Source organism: Mus caroli, unplaced genomic scaffold (genome assembly GCF_978045245.1).
Source record: "Mus caroli unplaced genomic scaffold, Mus_caroli_1 scaffold_16, whole genome shotgun sequence".
Classification (NCBI taxonomy): domain Eukaryota; kingdom Metazoa; phylum Chordata; class Mammalia; order Rodentia; family Muridae; genus Mus; species Mus caroli.
In genome coordinates this window covers 90,295,340-90,316,902 of record NW_028227271.1, presented here as the reverse complement: position 1 = coordinate 90,316,902, position 21,563 = coordinate 90,295,340, and the positions used below count along the sequence as shown (strand labels likewise).

The 21,563-nt window shown below is 40.3% G+C and overlaps 1 long non-coding RNA gene across 1 annotated transcript; it reads right to left on the bottom strand.

The window, feature by feature from the left end:
• Nucleotides 1–12,665: 12,665 nt before the first annotated feature.
• Nucleotides 12,666–14,510, bottom strand: LOC147000805 (uncharacterized). Its single transcript, XR_015045513.1, has 2 exons — nt 14,393–14,510; nt 12,666–13,269 (listed from the first exon to the last, which is right to left on the bottom strand). It is a non-coding gene; the product is annotated as an uncharacterized LOC147000805 (long non-coding RNA).
• Between the last annotated feature and the right edge of the window lie 7,053 nt (nt 14,511–21,563).

Sequence of the window (21,563 nt, the reverse complement as noted above, 5' to 3'; positions counted from 1 at the left end):
AAAGAAATTTGGAGAGCTTCATTCATAAAAATGGAGCTAATAATGGTATATACATTTGAGAGAATTTGAGAACACCAATAACTAGTTTGGGCATCATCTTTTAAATGTTAATTACCCATTACTTAGCCATTATCACTGAGTTTATTATTGCTTTGGATTGATTGTTCATATACACTTAAATTATGTTGCAGTAGGTGATTAATTCACTCTAATCTACCCAGTGGTCATGGTGTGAGTTCCTTGCTACCTGCCTCAATGTTCTGAATTTCTGAAATAAAGCCACACAGATGTACACATGCATACACACACACACACACACACACACACAGCCTTATATTTAATATGCTTTAATCAGCTCAATGACTAGGCCACCTCCCAAACTTCAAAGCTGCTAATGCTCTGCTCTCTGATACTTCTGAGTTATTACTTATTAAAATCTACATTCCATCTTTGTTACTCTAGACCCAATGTTGGGGGATGCCCCTTGGGGCCGCTCTTCCCCAGTTTTTAAACGATTGGCATGCTCTCTATGTTGCAACTGTAAGGACTAGATCTTATTCATTTCCTGGCATAGAGATTCTAAATACTCCTTCTTCTATTGGTTTCCTTGCCAACAAATCCTAAAATCCCACCTCTATCTCTCTGCCCAGCTATTAGCCTCCAGCAATTTTATTTTCCAATCAGACCCAGATGGGGGCAGGGATCCTTGGGGTCTTGCATGTGGAATTCTCATGTAATTTAATGAAGTCAGATAACATAATGCAACCTTTAGGTAAAATTCATAATACAATTCTAACCTATAAGTCTACAGGTAGTAGGAGACCTACTTGTTCACATATTGAAATTAATTGTATTTAGATAGGGTATTTCCCAAATATCTAATTAGGAAATATCTAAGACAGCCTACTATCTATAAAATACAGTGACTCAGTGATTCTAAGATGTAATAACAATATGCCAAAATAAATGTTTTATGGAGCTATTCAGATGACTGATTTCAAACTCTGTAGACTCTTATTCTAGTTAGCTAAGTAACTAACAAGTATACTAGTGCTTCCAAAGTGAAAAACAAACCATAAAACTTAAAATATTAGTCCATCTCAAAAAAATGTACATTTAAATGTAAAATGTTAAATATTTACTGAAGACTTTTTAAGTTTCCCAAATTATTTTATATTTTACTTCAAATCATTGGAAAGACTTTTCTTTTATTATCAAAAGGGAACAGTCAGAAATTGGAAGAATCACAGTATATAATTAGAGAATTATAATTCAGAAAAATTAAATAGCAATTGAGATCCTGACCAACCTAAGAAATGACAGACTTATTCATGTCATTTGTCAATTTTTTCAAGTAATAAAATTACTTTTAAGTTAAAAATTGTTGTGAAAGAACAATGAAAGATTTCCTTCAACTATATAATTGATTGAAATTCAAAGAAACCCTTGAATAGTTTTAGGAGAGAACGATGCAATTATTTTATTTTCAGCTTTAAAACTTCAGTCTGGTAGTTTTTAGTTATGTGGCATATTCAGTATGTTCTTCTAACTCTGACAGATAATTCAACACTTATTAATTTCAGCTTTGGAATTCACAGAGACTGCATTTAGATGTTGTGTCTGAAAATCAAACAGAAGTTTTTAGTCTATGTGATTTCTTTTCTACATTTGATTATGTAAAAGATTGGTTTGTTTTGAGGTCTCCAAAACTAAAGAACAACAAGTTTTAATCTCCTTCAAACATTTAGTTAGTATTAATATGTTACTAGAATCTTCAAGAAATGAGGAGAAATATTCACATGTGTTATCTAAAATTTCTATGTAGACTTTGTTTTTAACGTTCAATTTAACTTTTATGATATACTTATTTTCTTTACATTCTGATCACTGCCCCCTGCTCAGTCACCCCCTCCCACAATACTTTCTCCATCACCCCTGCCATTCTTCTCTAAGAAGGTGGGTAGGCCCTGGCACTTCAAGTTTTTGCAAGGCTAGGTGCTTCCTCTACCACTGAGATTAGACAATGGCAGCCCAGCTAGAAGAACATATTCCACATAAAGGCAGCAGCTGTTGGGGATAGCCCCATTCCAACTGTTCAGTACCCACATGGAGACCAAACTGCAAATCAGCTACATGTCTGTGGGGGCCTAGGTTCAGCCCACGTATGCTCTTTGGTTGGTGGTTCCTACCCTGAGAGCCCCAAGGGTCCAGGTTAGTTGACTCTACGTTGATTAAGAAGAAACTTTTAAACTCAGTGAAGAGTACATGGGATAAAACACAATTCTCTGAAGACTTGTAATAAAATCCATATCAGGTATTCAATGGTGCAGTATATGTTGTATATTCAAAATGGAATGAATGGCAAATGATCCGGCAATGTTTGTGCATTCTTTCTCCAAGTAGAAACTCACTGTACATTTTTCTATAAATACATAATTTTAACTCTTCACTATGATCTCTTTTTTCCTTGAATGTTTTCCTTTTGGGATGTCCTTTCCATCATTTCCTGTGAAGTTGGGAAAAATATAGTTCTATATCAAACTTGAGGTTTATTATGTTAACTTTGTAGATGGAAATTTAGCTTTCCATCTAGAAATAGACCTAAACTTCCATTCATAGAATTTATTGTGAACCTCAATAAATTTTGTGATGTCTTAAAACTCAAATCTGCAATATTCAGGTAAATAACATTTTAGAGAATACTCACTTTTCAATTGAGATCTCTCTAGATAATTTTAAGCTAGACAATTCTATTACATGTGAAAGTGTTATGTATAAAATTAATTTATAGTTATGTAACTTACCAAAGTTATGTTATACATTTATTTAAAGCCTAGACTGCACAACTATATTATATCTGTTCAAATCTCAGATCTATCATTTTCTATGTACTTCAAATAAAATTTGCCTTTTTATTCAAATATAAAATTAATTTGACAAAATACAACTGATTCATTTTACTACCACTGATAAAATATTACTGAAGGTAAGCTGTCTGGCATAGTGTTTTGTAGCTGAATTTGGTTATTTGAATTTGTAGAGTCAAAGTATTAATGATAGTATAAAACCAATTATTCACTTTTGTTTGATAATTATTGATAATTTTAAATATTTTTGCCTCTATTGACTTTTGTTCTTTTCCTGAAATTAGGACCTTTTAAAACATATTTCCTGATTACAGTTTTCTTTTCCTATGTTCTGCCCTGGTTGTCCCTATTTTCCATACTATACTCATCTATTATCTTTATGTTACTTTTTAAAAATAAACAGGCTTATTATAGATAATAATGAAGTGAAATAAAATATAATAAAATGGTGAAAAGAATTATAATCCATAGTTTCATTTTATAACTCCTCTCTTCTTCATTCCCTCCTACTTTCTTCTTTCTTTATCAATAAACTTGACAAATTTTTATCAGGACAAAAATGTTTTAAATAGCTAAATATGATATTTTGTAAATTGATACTTAACTTTTTTTTAAATTTTAACTATAAAATATAATGGTTTTCTCGGTTGTTGCATGCAGTATCTTCTGGATAATATTTTTAATGTTAAAGACTCTCACAAGGCTTCCAAAAGTTAATGAACCCTTATAAAACAAAAATAGTTTTGAAGGTACTATAATTTATAACTTCAAAAAAAATCTTAAAATGCTTCATTAAAATGTAACTTTATATATGTAGAAAAATATATTGTAATATTTTTAAATGGATTAAAATGAAACCCCTAGTAAAAAAGCTAATAAAATTTCATTGTAATTCTGCTTCACCCTAAAAAACGACAATGCAAACATGGATCATGAAAAATTTTAGTACAAGAAAAGACTTACAAAGAGTGGTATAGAATGCCCAGATTTAAAAGCAAGCAGAGAACTGCTGATCTCAGTAAGGGTGCCAAAAATTCACAATGTAGAATGAAATGGTCTTTTAAGTTTTTCTGGGTAGATTATGTATTCCCATACATACAAATGAAACCAGACCCTTTTAAATCATACATTAAAATAGTTCAAAGTATGCTGATAGGCTAAGGGTAAGAAGTATTTAAGTCCCTAGGAGCTTTGGGGGTACTGGTTGGTTTATACTGTTGTTCCTCTTATGGGGCTGCAAACCCCTTCAATTCCTTAGCTCCCAGGGACTAAACCACCAACCAAAGAGTACACACGGAGGGTCCCATGACATATGTAGCAGAGGATGGCCTTGTCAGCCATCAATAGGAGGAGAGGCCCTTGTTCCTGTGAAGGCTCAATGCCCTAGTATAGGGGAATGATGGGACAGAGAAGTAGGACGTGGGAGTAGGTGGGTGGATGGTGGAACACTCTCATAGAAGCAGGGTAGGGGGTATGGGATGGGGGGGTTGAAGGAAAAATCAGGAAAGGGGATAACATTTGAAATGTAAATAAAAAAAATCTAATAAATTTTTTTGAAAAAAAGAGGTATTTAAGTGAGTGAGCTTGTGAAAAGAAGTCATAGGGAAGGTCCTCATGGTGCTGGTCTCAAAAATAATGTTTCTGTTGTTGCACTCCAAGTACAAACAAAAACCATAGACAAGTAGGACTTCATCAAAATTCCAAAAGCTTCTCATTGTAAAAGGGACATTGATCTGGACCCTCACAGGGACGCATAAAGACTGAATGAGGAATCCTGCATAAGACTCTCCTTATATATTATGGTGGAACATGGCTTTTCCTTCTTGTGGTACTACCAACAGTAGGAGACAGGGCTGTTCCTGACTATTTAGCTTCTTATTGTGACCCCTTTCCTTCTCATTGGCTGCCTTATACAGTCTTAACATGAGTGGATGTGTCTAGTCATACTATAAATTGGTATGTCTGATTTGGTTGATTTCCCTGGGAAATCTGCCCTTTTCTGAAGGGAAAGTAGGAGGAGAGGGAAGTGAGGGTGAAGGGCTTGGAGGAGAGGAAGGAGGGAAAACAGGGGTCATAATGTAGTAAATTAAAGAAGAATCAAAACAACAAACAAACAGCAACAATAATAAAAGTTACACTTGTATCTTTGTTACGATATTTAGCTTCAGGAGCCATGTACACAGTTTATGTATTTACTTCTATATAAAAAATGCTTATTACACACTGATAGACTGGACAGACATAATTTCATAGAAGGCAGAGTACTAAGTAACACAAAACAGATGTTTAATAATACTTATTATTCTTTCAAAATAAAATCTGTATTGAATGTGAAGAATATCAATGACTATAAGGAAATTCAAGCTCTTTATGCAGTTTTGGAAGAAATTTACAGTTGTGGACAGTGTGGAAAACACCACATAGGTCACAATAATATGAAAAATAGTACAATTTTTCAATGTAATTAATCCAATCCGCTTACCTATCCAGGAGGACTACATGTTTCATAAATACTGAGAATTCATATTCATAATGTGATTGTTAGTATAAAATAATAGGAACATTCAGTTGTGCATGGCATGTGCCAACAGTGATAGCCTCAGTAGACTTCGGTTATTTAAATTATTTACAGAGTGATTTTATCTTAGATCAGGGGGTACCCAACATCAAGCATCATAATATATATTTCCTAAAACGATGGACCTGTGATTCATAGTGAACTGCTGTATAGAAAAGTCAGCAGTTTGTTGTTGCTACTTTTGTGGTTTTCTGACATGAAAACAGACAAACCCTCAGGGCACTTACTACACCTTCATTCTTCCAATGTTATGCATAGATGCAAGATGATATATGTTTTAAAAATTGTCACACATATAATTAAATATAAATTTGTACCATCGTTCTGTCTTTCTTATTTGTGGATTCTAAGATGCTCATTCATTTAGCTTTTTATCCTCTTGGATGTAGAAGCCAACAATAGCACCTGAGACTCCAAAGCCAATTATCACATCCTGGAATGTTTTACTGATTTTAGTGTAAATTTTAAAGATACAGCACTGGTATCACAAATTACCTGGCAATTCTTTGAACCAGAGACCACGTATTTCTTGGTAATATAATAGCTCTCATTTTGTGCTGCAAAAAAACAACCTGGAACACCAAAGGAAAGCATTGCCCTTCACAGTGTTGAACTATGTCCTTATAGAACAAGAATACAAAAATTTGTAACTGGCGATTTCCTCTGAGATATTGTTTTGAGAATTATTTCATGCAAATTTCACGAGTCTTTAAGAATATCTCATATATATATATGTATAGTTTTAGAAGAAAAATTCATGTAGTTTTATATTTAAATGACAAGAACACTATGATAACACAGGTCAATTTATAGTAATTGCAAAAAAGGCATGATTTGATTATATCCTTTGTTATGTTTTCATATTTACTATGTATATTCATAAGTCATCATTTACTGTTTTAGGTATAAAATAAAGTAAAATAACTTTAAAACTTTTGGAATAATGAGTCAAAAGATATGATGTTAATAATATTGTAGAATATTAATGCTAAAAGTATAATAAAAGCAGTTTCTCAATTATGAAGGTAGTGCTACTAAGTGCAAAACATTAATCCTTGCAAATACTTACAAAGCTGGCTTCATTACTTATCTCACCACTAGTCACACTTATTGAAGCCCATAACATAAAAATGATCAAGTCTTCAAAATAGCTGCTTTAAAAACACACAAATAAAACATGCATTTTATTTAATTTTATTTTTAAATTTTATTTAATCTTTTATAACAACCCAGATTTTATCCCTCTCCCAGCCCATCCTCTAATGGTTCCACATCTCATACCTTCCTGCTCTTCTCCATGAGGATGTCCCCACACCCACCACCCACCTCCTATCCCCCAACCCACATCCCCACCTCAACCCCAACTGCACCAGACCCCCACACTCCCTGGGGCCTCCAGTCTCTTGAGAGTTAGGTGCATCTTCTCTGCCTGAGCCCAGACCCAGCATTCCTCTGCTGTATATGTGTTGGGGTCTCATATCAGCTGGTGTATGCTGCCTGGTTGGTGGTCCAATGTCTAAGAGATCTCCGGGATCCAGGTTTGTTGAGAGTGCTGGTCCACCTACAGTGTTGTCCTCCACCTCAGCTTCTTCCAGCTTTTCCTAATTCAACTACAGGGGTCAGCAGCTTCTGTCAATTGGTTGGGTGTAATTATCTGCATCTGTCTCTTTCAGCTGATTATTGGGTGATTCAGAGGGCAGTGATGATAGGCCCCTTTTTGTGAGCACACCATAGCCTCAGTAATAGTGTCAAGCCTTTGGGTCTCCGTTTGAGCTGGATTCCACTTTAGGCTTGTCACTGGATCTCCCTTTCCTCAGGCTCTTCTCCATTTTTGTCCCTGCATGTCAATTATGGGAACATAATTATGGAACAATTATGGGTCAGAGATTTTAACTGTGGGATGAAAACCCCATCCCTCACTTGATAATCTTTCTTTCTGCTTGATGTGAGCTCTACAAGTTCCCTCTACCCAATGTAGGACAATTCATCTAATGTCCCTCCCTTTGAGACATGAAAGTCTCCCACCTCCCAGGTCTCTGGTACATGTTGGAGGGTTCCCCCACCTCCTACCTTCCCAGGTTGCCTCTTTCCATTCTTTTAGCTGACCCTCCGGGATTCAGTCCTGTTCCCCTACCCAATACCGTATCATGTTCTATCTTCTCCACACTGTCCCCTTTCCCACCCAGGTCCCTTTTTCCTGCCTCTTGTGTTTGCATATTTTAAGAAGAAAGCAATTATAAAATATACATTTTAAACATAGTAGTGTGTTAGTTCTATATATACTTACTGTGTCAACACACACACACACACACACACACACACACGATTTAAGAAAGGACAGACCAGTTTTGGATTTTGGTCCATGACTATGATCCATCATGGCAGGGATACAGCAACAGGAGTTTGAGGTAGATGTTTACATTGCATCTGCAGTGACAATATAGGGGGAAGTAAATGTTCCTGCTGTGTTGATTTATTCTGTGTTTTTTAAATCTTATCTATCTATCTATCTATCTATCTATCCATCTATTTATCTATCTATGTTTCCTCCACTGAAACTTCCCAGATATTATCTCTCAAAATCATGCTCTGTGTGTGTGTGTGAGTGTGCATGTGTGTGTACATGTATGTATGTGTGTGTGTGTGTATTACTAAGTATATAAATACAACCCGTTTAGTTCATACAACATTATTTGTTTGTATATTATTTTTGAGCTCTTTTAAAAAATACACTTGTCCATCTAGTTCTGCCTAAACCTACATGGATGTAGGACCTATGCCAGTTAATATTTGTATCTTGCAACATTTACACCTGAGAGATAATCAATTAATTTTCTAAAACAGTAGTCTGTAAAGACCTTTGCAGAGCAACTAATGTTAAAATATTTAGCCTGATATTACCTTAATTTTCAATGTCTTTAAAATTCAAAATTTTGGTATCTTCAGCAACAGAGTATCACAGTCAAGTTTTGTAGTATAGCCAAGAAAAATGGCATTTTTCTTTCAGTGTTAAGAAGTTCAATGGAATTCAAGCAGCCTAAAGCTCAAAAAATGGAAGCTATACTTAGCACTGGGATTTTTATTGAACAGTCTTTCAAGGTATAACCGAATTATATGATAATATCATTTAAGCTTCTTTCATATCTGTGCATTTATTTTATGGAATTTCTACAGTATTAGTTTTCCAGGTGGCTTTAGGAAATTATTTTGGTGCCTGCAGTCATAACCTCCCACAGCCAGGCAGGACTCCAAGTTGGGGGGGGGGAGAGGACAACAAATTACACAGAAAAACTTTGGCACAAAATATAGCCTGCTGCCAAGATGTGAAGGAACAATTATGGGCCAGAGAAAGAGTGAATGGCCAAACTATGAATGGCCCAACTAGAGCTCTATCCTACAGGCAAGAAATGATCCAAGACACTACCAATGATACTTTGTTATGCTTGTAGACAGGAGCCCAGTATAACTGTCCTCTGAGAGGCTCCACTCTTTATTCTCAGAAAATCTTGACTTCCAAATATATTTTTTAATAGCCAACCAGCAAGTTTGTCACATTTCTAAGGAGTGATGGGATAAATTATCTAAGAAGTCACCAACTCATAGTTGATGTCAAAAATATTTCTTAAATTTAAAAAATTGCCAACAGGGGTCTTTTATAACAGACTGCAAGAATTACATAAGTCAATAATCTTACTAAACTGATATATTTCTTCATTATATTTTCTAATGTATTCATTTCTCAATGAGTCATATATTGTTTGTATCTGGTGAATTTGATATCTTAGTCAAATAGTTATCTTTAAATGTGATATTCCAGTATCATTATATGCTATTCGTTGTCATAGTTACTCCAAGTGACTTATGACTCAAAATACTAATGGTCAGAAATAAGTGTTTTGATTTTTATTCCTTCTGAACACAATCTATACGATTTCAGAGTTCTTCTTCTTCTCCATCTCCTCTTCTTGTTCTTTTTCTTCTCCTTCTCCCTCTCCCTCTCTTCCTTCTTCTCTCTCTCTCTCTCTCTCTCTCTCTCTCTCTCTCTCCCTCTCCCTCTCTTCTTCTTCTTCTTCTTCCCCCTCTCCTCCTCCTCTTTCTCCTCTCTTCCTTCTCCTCCTCTCCTCCTTCTCCCCCTTCTCCTCCTTCTCCTTCTCCTGCTCCTCATCCTTCTCCTCCTCCTCCTCCTCCTCCTCCTCCTCCTCCTCCTCCTCCTCCTCCTCCTCCTTCTTCTTCTTCTTCTTCTTCTTCTTCTTCTTCTTCTTCTTCTTCTTCTTCTTCTTCTTCCTCTTCTTCTTCATCTTAATGAGGTAATATCAGGAAGAAGGAGATGGCTATGCTAATAATAAATTGCCTTTGTCAAAGATTTAATATTATAGGCTGAAAATTATTCTATCAATCTAAACTGTTAGATCTAGCTTTTTTTGCATTCTTCTGTGCCATATTTTGCCAATGATTAGAGTCTCTAAATTTCTTTTGATCAGATGTTAGGAAGTTAAACATGTCATACCTGTAATCTCATTATCTTGTCAAAAAATGTTTAAGAAATCTGAAAGGTACAACTTGTAAAACAGGAATTTCAGAATTATCTTCTGAGTGGTTGCTGACCACATTTATGTATAAATATGTTTATTCAATAACTATTAAATTCTATCATAATGGAGATAAGCAACTTATGATATCTTACTACAATTTTTCTATTTTCTAAAGACAGATTTTTTTTTTGAGACAGAGTTTCTCTGTATAGCCCTGGCTGTTCTGGCACTCACTTTGTAGACCAGGCTGGCCTCGAACTCAGAAATCCACCTGCCTCTTCCTCCCAAGTGCTGGGATTAAAGGCGTGTGCCACCATGCCCAGCACAATAAAGACAGATTTTAAACATGAAGAATTAGAGAATCTTTATTCAAATACAAATTATCATTTGTAAGCATTTTAAATTAAGTACTTTTTCACCTTCAATGATGTGATAACCATGCATACTTCTATACATGACCTCAACCACTCTGGAAAATTTACTGGTAATGAAAGACTCCAAAACTCCCAAAGGGAGGCACTTACTCAAGCCTCGGGTCAGCCGCGCACCCAAGAAGACACTGAGACCGAACTTAAGATGTATAGAGAGTAAGATTTAATACAGCAACGACAAGAAAGCACATAAAAGCACATATACCAGATATCTGGGGTCGAAACTCATGCAAGGTGCAGAGGAGATTCGGCAATTGGCCCAATCTTTTCACAGGCTTTTATAGGAAATAGCCAAGGGAAAAGTACAAGTTTTACGTCACCAAGGTGTTCTGCCAAGGGGCTTTACATAACCAAGGGGTCGTGTCCTATATTTTGGCAATGTACTCGATCTATTGGAACATTCTGGGATAGTACCAGGAGGCCCCTATCTCAAAAATGTTCTTGGCATAGTCTTCAGTTAGGAGGGGTAGGACTAGGTTTTTTCCAGGAGACCCCTTTATCTAAAAAATGTTCTTGGAGCAGTTTCCAATTGGGAGGGGGTACCTTGGGGTAAAAAGTTCAGGAGTGCTCCGGGAACAGTCTCTGGATGGGAGGGGTAAGAGAGTTCAGGAAAAGTTCAGGTGTTCAGTAATTTTACTCTTTCATTCCCCCCTTCTTTTAGGGACAAGCTCTAATCTTAGAGCTGGGTACCAGCTTCCTGAAGGACCCGATATTGTTGCCTTAATACCATAACTTGCACTGCATTTATTCTTTCTCTGATAAAAGCCACTAACTTATTAAGAATGCAGGGGCCGAGAGTGAGCAAAAGCATAAGTGTAATTAAGGGTCCTGCTATGGAGGAGAGGAGAGTGGTAAGCCAAGGGGACTTATTAAACCAGCTTTCGAACCATCCTTGTTGGCTTTCTCTCTCTCTTTTACGCATATCTAGGCGTTCTCTAAGTCTGGCCATAGAGTCTTTGATTACTCCTGAATGATCAACATAAAAACAACATTCTTCTTTTAGGGCAGCGCAAAGTCCTCCTTCTTTAAGGAATAATAAGTCTAATCCTCTCCTATTTTGCAGCACTACTTCAGACAGGGAAGTTAAAGATTCTTCTAATTTAGTTATAGACTGTTCTATAGTTCTAATATCAATGTCCATAGCTGTACGTAATTCTTCATAGTATTGGGGGGTCTGAATTAAGGCAGCGGTCCCTGTACCTACTCCCGCTGCTACTCCCAATCCCAAAAGTACTGCCAGAGTTAAGGTAATGGGCTCTCTTCTCCAGCGGACCCGATGATCAAACTTGTCTAAAAAGGAGCTATCATCATGATACAGGAGTCTAGGAATAAGCTGAACTAAAATGCAGAAGTCTTTGGAACTATTAAAAACAGATATAGATACACAAGGAGTGAGACCGGTATTGCAAGCCCATACTGTGTCTATGGGAGGCACCAGATACTGACCACTTTTGCTAGGCTGGATGTTCTGGGTCTGACTACAAAGGTGCCGTTTATCCTGAGGCGCCTGGCCTAAACAAAGTCCACTTCCTGAGACTGCTTCCAGAGTCAGCTTTCTGTCTTCTCCCCAAAGGCATTGAGAATGATCTGAAGTAGTATTATAAGTCCTGATCTGAGCAATTCCTTCATAATAAGGGGGCCTAGAGGCATAGCATAACCAACATGATTGAGTCATATTAGGATTAGTTCTATTCAACACCAAAAAAGCTCCTTGAACTAGACTGACCAGACGGCTTTCTGTATCTAGGGGCGGTGGGGAAACTAAGGTCGGTAGGGAAGGTCTCACTGTTCTGGGCTGTGGAGTTGGTGGAGCTGGTACAGCCGGGACTTGTGGGGGAGCTGGTACTATTGGGGGACCCTGTTCTGTCACAGTCAGCCTGATTGTAAAAATGAACCCAGGGTCTCTCGGTGGACTGGATACACGCCAACCCCACTTATTTCCTTTAAGCCAACTTAAACGATTTTGTTTTCCTTTTTCAGTGAATTTTATAAGTAGGGGGTTGCAGTATTTACCTTTGCATGGTCCTGGGGGGCTGTTCTCAGTAGCACACCCATAAGCTCCTATGGCGGCCTCATCTGGATGGAGGTCGCCATAGTTTGGATATTTATGGGGATCTCTTTCTCCTTGATATGGCTTATCATAACCACTACCTCGTTTTACCGTGATTAGATCCCAGTCAGAGGAAGGCTTCCAGTAGGCATCCCCTGTCGTTTCACATGTCCATTTGCCACAGAAATAATCTGATGCCCCCCCACATTTTTGTTGAAGCTCTTTGTTTTGACCCTGACCAGGGCAAACATAAAACTGTGCAGCTCTAAGATTAGCTCGGTAGAACTGCCCTGAACACCCATACGTGTTCCCTATTCCACCCGGAACACACCGCTGTTCAGGGGGTGGGTTACTAAGATCAGTATGGTCAGGGAGGTCCCAATTGGGAGATCCTGCTACTAACTTACAAATGTCAGGTGTGAGATCAGGCCACCAAGTCCAAGGGGGATGTGCTGCAGTGATTGCCCATACAATGTTTCCCTCCCCATTAAGCACTTCCCATGACTGTTGAATCGGGGCAAGAGTGTTGTCGTTCCCTAGGCTTAGGGTGGCCCCCACGACACAAGCGAAGTTTAAGAGGATTGTCAGTAGTTGCCACCGTCCAGTTGTCTTCATGGTTGCCTCTACCCTGGCTAGGAGCCTTCTTGACGTGGGAGGCGTGGAGTTGTTAACAGTACCAGATATGGTCCTTTCCACCGAGGCTCAAGAGTGCCGGTGCGATGTCATCTGACAAGGACCGAACTGCTGTAGTCCCAGGTGCATGAGCTTCTTTGATCTGGTCCCAGATCTGTGTTCTGACAACCTCCAAGGCCTTTAAATGGGTAAACAGAGCAGAGGGTGAGGAAGAGTCAACACAGGGATCCAATATCCTGCTAGACTCAGTCAAAGAAGTAAAACGTCCAGGTGTGTTTCGGACTCTGAGAAGCACAAAGGGAAGGAGGGTCACCCAGTCTTTACCGCCAGTCTCAATAACTAATTTAATTAGGGTCTGGGCATGACGCAGGTGCACGTAGATCAGATCTCTGGCTGGAACTGGTGAGATGTCCTTGGGGTATCCAGCTCGTTCACTGTAACCAGTTGTGACCAGGCTTTTTTTTTTTTTTTTGTACCACCTGCAAGCCCTTTTAACTTAGCATACAGAGCATTATTAACAACATAGGTTTAAACACATCATTTGAAACAGTAATGGGCATAGGAGTTTCATAAAGGATCTTAAAAAGAGTAAAACTGAATCAAGAAATAGGGCATAGGGAAGGAACACCAAGTCCATGCCAGTCTCCACGATTAATTTTGTCAAGGTCTGTCTTAGAGTTTTAAACTAATTTTTATCTATCCTGAGCTCTGAGGTCTATACACACAATGTAATTTTTGACCTCTGAATACTTGGCCACACCCTGACTTACCTGGGCAACATTATCTGACACTATTGCTTTTGGCACTCTGAACCTTGGAAAAATTTTCTTTAATAGTCTTCTTGATGACTATGTGAGCAGTCTCATTTATCTATATTGAGAACGTCTTTTTCTGCAGATGTCAACAGCTTTCTTTGTTTGTATATTGTTCCATACAGTGGCAAAAGCATACCTGCTGTCAGTGTAGACTTTTCTTTTGTCATTTATAAAGCTTGTATCAAAACCACAAATTCAGCTTTCTGGGCTGAAGTCTCTTTAGGGAGGCTGCTGGCCTAGATCACCTGCTTTTTGTCCACTGCTGCACTGCTGTCCCCGCCTTCCGCTTACCTTTAACCATGAGGCTGCTGCCATCCGTGTACCAGTTCAGAAAAGGCTTAGTCAGATCTGGCAAAGCCAGAGCGGGGGCTGCAAGCAGGGCTGCCTTTATGCTGTCAAAGGCTTTTTGGTGTTCCTCAGTCCAGGTGAATGGGACTTTTTCTTTAGTCCAGAATCTGCAAAAGCCCACCGTTCCCAGAAACTCACGTGGCGCGGGGTGGTGGGGGTTGGGATCAGCATCACAGCCTTTTCCTTGGCTTCGGTGAGCCACCGCTTTCCGTCGTCGGCACCTCGGTACGACATAGCTGAGCTTTCTTAGCCGATACCCGATACCCCAACTCACCCAGTTCATTCAGGAGCTTCTAGGAGGGCCAGAATTTTTTCTTTGTCTTTGATGTCTCTGCCTTCAGCCAACCGCAGGGCTTGGGTTAGCGCCAGGAGTTCAGCCTTCTGAGCCAAAGTTCCTTCGATGAGTAGGTGAAGACTCAGCAGGTTAGCAGGGGAAGCAAAAGTCACTTGTTCTGTCAAAAAAAGCTCTAATAATGTGTCCATCAGCCAGGGAAACAATTGAATCATGTGTCCCTGACCAGAAGCCACTATATGCAGACAAGCAGGCCATCCCTCAGTCACCAGGTCTAATTTTTCAAGTGCCACTGGTCTTTTAGGGTCCCAATTTCTGAGTAAGAACCTCTTTGGCAATACTTTTGTTCTCAGTCACATTTAGGAGTCCCAAAGTTGGGGACAACATTAGGGCAGTCTCAATAGCATCTAAGGCCATCCAAGGTTGTTCTTTATTTCTTATACGAAGGGCTGTTTATCTTTTTAATTCAGCAAAACCTGGAATCCACAGTTTGCAAAGACCTGTAGCGTCCAGGAACCTTTTAAACTTGCTTTGCATTGGTCAGTGGAGGAATATGAAAACACATTCTCTTTTTAAGGACTCAGCTTCTGTGTTAGCACCCCTTCTGCTATCTCTTTATTTTTAGCCACGAACAGGTGAAGGGTTTGGTCATGAGGGGGGGCTCCTCTTCTTCTTGTTAGGATAGTAAACACTTTGATCTTTAGCCAAAAGCTTTCTTTTTTCTGTTGCCAGGTACTAAGTTTTCTAGTCTCCCTGACTTTTGTGACCAGCATTTCATTTCTCTTATCTTTTTTAGAAAATTTTCTGGCTCCTTATTTCTTACAGATCATCTCTAAGTGCTAGTATTATTAGCAAGTGTCATTTTGCTAGGTTCTAGTCTTTGTCAGTTATCTCTCTTTACTCCTGTTTTTTAACCACAATGGAGATCTCATATATATCTCTTTCTTGTCTTTGTTTACTTTGAATGTTATCTAATTATTACATCTATATTCTGTCACTTAACTTTTTTCATAGTTCACCTCTTTTCACTGTTAGGTCAGATTGTCGGGGCACTAGTCCCACAGAGATGAGACCTCATCAGAGCCTGGCAACTAGACCCGTAGGTGCTCCTTACCTTGTATGTCTCCCTCACCGGAGCCCAGAACAGACTCACTGCCAACAACTCAGGGCAGTGCCTGAGAAGAGAAAACACATGGGGCAGAGAAGGGAGTGCAGTTTTCACATCTGGCTATACCAAACCACTGATATTTCAAAATGAACACAATTTTTTTTCTCTGTTAACAAGAGACAGGATACAGGGGGCAGGAGAATGAGCCTTTCTCCCACCCAAGAGGCAGGCAAAGGCTGAAAACAGATCCTTTGATGTGAAGAGCCCAGCGCCGAGTCTCCGCTGCGCGCCGGAATGCAGCGTAAACTCCTGGGAGTGGCAAACAAACACTGGCAGGCAGGGGGAATTTAACCACTTGTTACTCTCTGTACTGTCCTCCCGCATGGCCCAGAGGCGGCGGCGGGCCTGGCGGAGCGCAGACAGCAGCCTCCTCCTGCGAAACGGCCCCGCCGCCGGTCGGGGCGGCAGCGGCTGCGGTGGGGGCAGCAGCGGCGGCGGCGCGGGCGTCGGACACAAGGGAGGGAGTGTGGGCGGGCACCTGTGCGCAGACCCCGGGAGGAGCCAAATGAGGGTCAATTTAACTACTTGTTTTCCGGCATGGCTTGAGCCCCAGGCATCCACAGAGCTCTCTTGGCCGGAGGCAACGGCGGCCTCCCGAGCTTTGGAAACGCAAGGCACCTGCGCGGCAGGGCGGGGGAACTTCTCTGTGCGCCCCGAGGCGGGCGCGCAGACACAAGGGAGTGCGGGCAGACTCCAGGGGGAAGCCAAAGGAGGGACGGCGGCCACAGTTGGCCCCTCCCCAGCTGTGGCAGGCTTCACGGCTATTCCGGGGCTGGCAGGCGGGGGCCGGCAGGCCGCTGCACTCACTACCAGCATCTCACAACTCGGGGCACAGGCAGCCTCCGCCTCTGCCGTGCCTGCAGAAGCCAGAACCTCAGCGCCACTGCTGCTATCAAAGCCCCACCCGCGCTGCCAAAGCCGGAAATTCTTAGCCCAGCTCTGCAATCTCAGAGCTCTTTTGAGCAGCCTGGGGAGGACCTGCCTGGTGGTTTTCTTTCCTTTTTAAAACCATTGCTGACAAATTCTGTCCTGACGTCAGTCCAAGTCTACAGTCGACAAAAGGTTAACACACACACACACACACACACACACACACAGTCTTTCATGTGGCCACAAACAAGCACACTCGTCCACGCCTGGACTTACACAACCAGCCAAACGCTATTTTCTGACGGGGTCGGATTCTACATCGACTCCTTTTCCTGATAGGGGTGGGATTCCACATTCACTCCCGCTCTGGCAGAGAGAACACTCTCTCTCTCACTCTGCCAGGCAACAGCCAGGTCTTTTTGACTGTTCTGTACCCTGGGCACTCCTTCCAGGGTCTCCCTTGGAACATCTTTTTGGGGTGCAGACCATGAGGCCATAGACAGCCGTCCTCTCACAGCCACTGCCAGAATAAACCCACAATCTCAGAATATACAAATGCAGCAGTTCCACACTTACACACCCAGCAGACTGTCCCATTTCTAGAATAATAGCAAACAACAAGAGCAGACACAAGACTTGAGACACCACAGGCAACTTAGAGAATCAGATTGGCCTCTCCAAGGCCGACAGATTGAGACCTTCCTGGTCTCCAGTGGGGTCCACCAAGCGTCCTTGGTCCTCCCCTATCTCACCTGGGACGTCTCCCAGGGGCAGATCGGACGGTGGACACCTGGGCACGTCTGCTCCTTATCCACTTCGCATTCCCTCCCGGAGTGCGATCTCTGGTGCTCTTACTGAGCACAGAGCGTCACGCAAAACCAGAACAGCGATCGCTCATACAGAATGGCCTTCCTGGCCTTTCAGAAATTAACAGAACACAGACACCAGACCAAAGCAGAACAGTAAATCTTACTTCTGAGCGGGTCCAGGACTTCTGGGTGGACGCGCTGATTCCCGGCCAATGCACCAAATGAAAGACTCCAAAACTCCCAAAGGGAGGCACTTACTCAAGCCTCGGGTCAGCCGCGCACCCAAGAAGACACTGAGACCGAACTTAAGATGTATAGAGAGTAAGATTTAATACAGCAACGACAAGAAAGCACATAAAAGCACATATACCAGATATCTGGGGTCGAAACTCATGCAAGGTGCAGAGGAGATTCGGCAATTGGCCCAATCTTTTCACAGGCTTTTATAGGAAATAGCCAAGGGAAAAGTACAAGTTTTACGTCACCAAGGTGTTCTGCCAAGGGGCTTTACATAACCAAGGGGTCGTGTCCTATATTTTGGCAATGTACTCGATCTATTGGAACATTCTGGGATAGTACCAGGAGGCCCCTATCTCAAAAATGTTCTTGGCATAGTCTTCAGTTAGGAGGGGTAGGACTAGGTTTTTTCCAGGAGACCCCTTTATCTAAAAAATGTTCTTGGAGCAGTTTCCAATTGGGAGGGGGTACCTTGGGGTAAAAAGTTCAGGAGTGCTCCGGGAACAGTCTCTGGATGGGAGGGGTAAGAGAGTTCAGGAAAAGTTCAGGTGTTCAGTAATTTTACTCTTTCAGTTACATATACAAAAACACCATTTAATTACTTAGTGGTATTATACTCCTTAGTACTGATCACAAAGGATCTGCAACACTACTGAACATCTTGATAAATATTCAATGCACCATAGTGTAGAAGTTCATAGGTGACAGAGGCCTGATGAGATGCTCTTAGACATGAAGTGCTTATTGTTCTCTTTGCTGACACAGGAATCCAGCCTAGTTAAGAATGTAGATTACTAAATATAGGACCTCAGGTGATACAGGCACTCGGGAGAGAACACATGCCTAATTATCAGCATACTTTAGAGGACACTAGTGCCACTTAAGCAGAAATACTTCCACATTTATTTCCGATAAAATTGAATTGTGCCTGCTTATCTTTTAAATACAACACACACACACACACACACACACACACATTTCTAGATAGCATTTAATTACTATGTTTTCTCCTATATTCTTAGTGGTCAGCAGGATTTTCCTGCTACTTTGACCTCTCCTTTGGTGTTATGAAAATCATAAATACTGTCAAAAGAAGTGGACAACTTGGGCTTGAGATGGCTCAGTGGTTAAGAGCATTGACTTCTCTTCCAGAGTTCCTGAGTTTGATTTCCAGAAACCACATGGTGACTCAAATCCATCTGTAATGGAACCTGATGCCCTCTTCTGGTGGGTCTGAAGACAGTTACAGTGTACTCATATAAAATAAATAAATAAAGCTAAAAAAAAAAAAGAAGTAGACAACTTATTGCTAACACAAAGTTGATAAGATTAGCATATATAAGTCATAACAAATATCAAGTAGACAGTGAGCAACCTTCCTCTGACTCAGGAAGCAAATGACATTGATTTATTCTTTGAAACATAATGCTGTTTGTTAGAAAAACTGTGGTCAATAAGCTAGCATTAATCTAATTTGTTGTTTAAAGGTAGTCATATTTTGTGAATTGATAAATGTTTTCTTATTCTTTTTAAAGTAAGTACAAAAATAATTATTTACCCATCTATCTGCATTATCTCTAGCATGTATCTTTATGTATTTACAAATATACACCCACCACGAAACATACAAACAACACGCACACGATACAACACACACACACATGCATCATTTAAAATAGGACAAATGCTCTCCAGTCAGAAAAGCGCCGGGGTAGCTAGGGCACAGGGTCAGCTGACACTCGCCAGCTACCAACAACACCCGCCTCAGGATCTTAAGACTTCTGGTGAGTGGAACACAGCTTCTGCTCCAATCCAATTGCGCACGGGACCTGAGACTGCATTAGTTAGGGAAGCAGAAAACCGGCCTGAGTAGGACCACAGGCCTCTTCCGGCCGGACCAGCACCAGGGTAGCTAGAGCGCAGGGTAAGCTGACACCCGCCAGCTACCCACGACCCCCGCCACAGGATTTTGAGACTGCTGGTGAGTGGAACACAGCTTCTGCTCCAATCTTTAAACAGTGACAACAACAACAACTAACCCCAGAGATTACCAGATGGCGAAAGGTAAACGTAATAATCTTACTAACAGAAACCAAGACCACTCACCATCATCAGAACCCAGCACTCCCACTTCGCCCAGTCCAGGGCACCCCAACACACCGGAAAAGCTAGACACGGATCTAAAAGCATATCTCATGATGATGGTAGAGGACTTCAAGACGGACTTTAATAACACACTTAAAGAAATACAAAGGAACACTGGTGAACAGGTAGAAGACAGTAAAGAGGAAGCACAAAAATCCCTTAAAGAATTGCAGGAGAACACTGCTAAAGAGTTACAAATCCTTAAAGAAAAACAGGATAACATAATCAAACAGGTAGAAGTCCTTACAGAAAAACAGGAAAACACATCCAAACAGATGGTGGAAATGAACAAAACCATACTAGACCTAAAAAGGGAAGTAGACACAATAAAGAAAACTCAAAATGAGGCAACACTGGAGATAGAAACCCTAGGAAAGAAATCTGGAACCATAGATACAAGCATCAGCAACAGAATAGAAGAGATGGAAGAGAGAATCTCAGGTGCAGAAGATTCCATAGAGAACATCTGCACAACAATCAAGGAAAATGTAAAATGTAAAAAGATCCTAACTCAAAACATCCAAGAAATACAGGACACAATGAGAAGACCAAACCTACAGATAATAGGAGTGGATGAGAATGAAGATTTTCAACTCAAAGGACCAGCAAACATCTTCAACAAAATTATAGAAGAAAACTTCCCAAATCTAAAGAAAGAGATGCCCATGAACATACAAGAAGCCTACAGAACTCCAAATAGACTGGACCAGAAAAGAAATACCTCCCGACACATAATAATCAGAACAACAAATGCTCTAAATAAAGATAGAATACTAAAAGCAGTAAGAGAAAAAGGCCAAGTAACATATAAAGGCAAGCCTATCAGAATTACACCAGATTTCTCACCAGAGACTATGAAAGCCAGAAGATCCTGGACGGATGTTATACAGACACTAAAAGAACACAAACTCCAGCCCAGGCTACTATACCCAGCCAAACTCTCAATTAACATAGATGGAGAAACCAAAGTATTCCAGGACAAAACCAAATTCACACATCATCTCTCCACAAATCCAGCCCTTCAAAGGATAATAACAGAAAAAAACCAATACAAGGACAGGAACCATGCCCTAGAAACAACAAGAAGGTAATCCCTCAACAAACCTAAAAGAAGACAGTCACAAGAACAGAATGCCAACTTTAACAACAAAAATAACAGGAAACAACAATTACTTTTCCTTAATATCTCTTAATATCAATGGACTCAACTCCCCTATAAAAAGACATAGACTAACAAACTGGCTACACAAACAAGACCCAACATTTTGCTGCTTACAGGAAACTCATCTCAGGAAAAAGATAGACACTACCTCAGAATGAAAGGCTGGAAAACAATTTTCCAAGCAAATGGTATGAAGAAACAAGCTGGAGTAGCCATTCTAATATCTGATAAGATTGACTTCCAACCCAAAGTCATTAAAAAAGAGAGAGAGGGACACTTCATTCTCATCAAAGGTAAAATCTTCCAAGAGGAACTATCAATCCTGAATATCTATGCTCCAAATACAAAGGCAGCCACATTCATTAAAGAAACTTTAGTAAATCTCAAAGCACACATTGCACCTCATACAATAATAGTGGGAGACTTCAGCACACCACTTTCACCAATGGACAGATCATGGAAACAGAAACTAAACAGGGACACAGTGAAACTAAGAGAAATTATGAATCAAATGGATCTGGCAGATATCTACAGAACATTCTATCCTAAAACAAAAGGATATACCTTCTTCTCAGCACCTCATGGTACCTTCTCCAAAATTGACCACATAATTGGTCACAAAACAG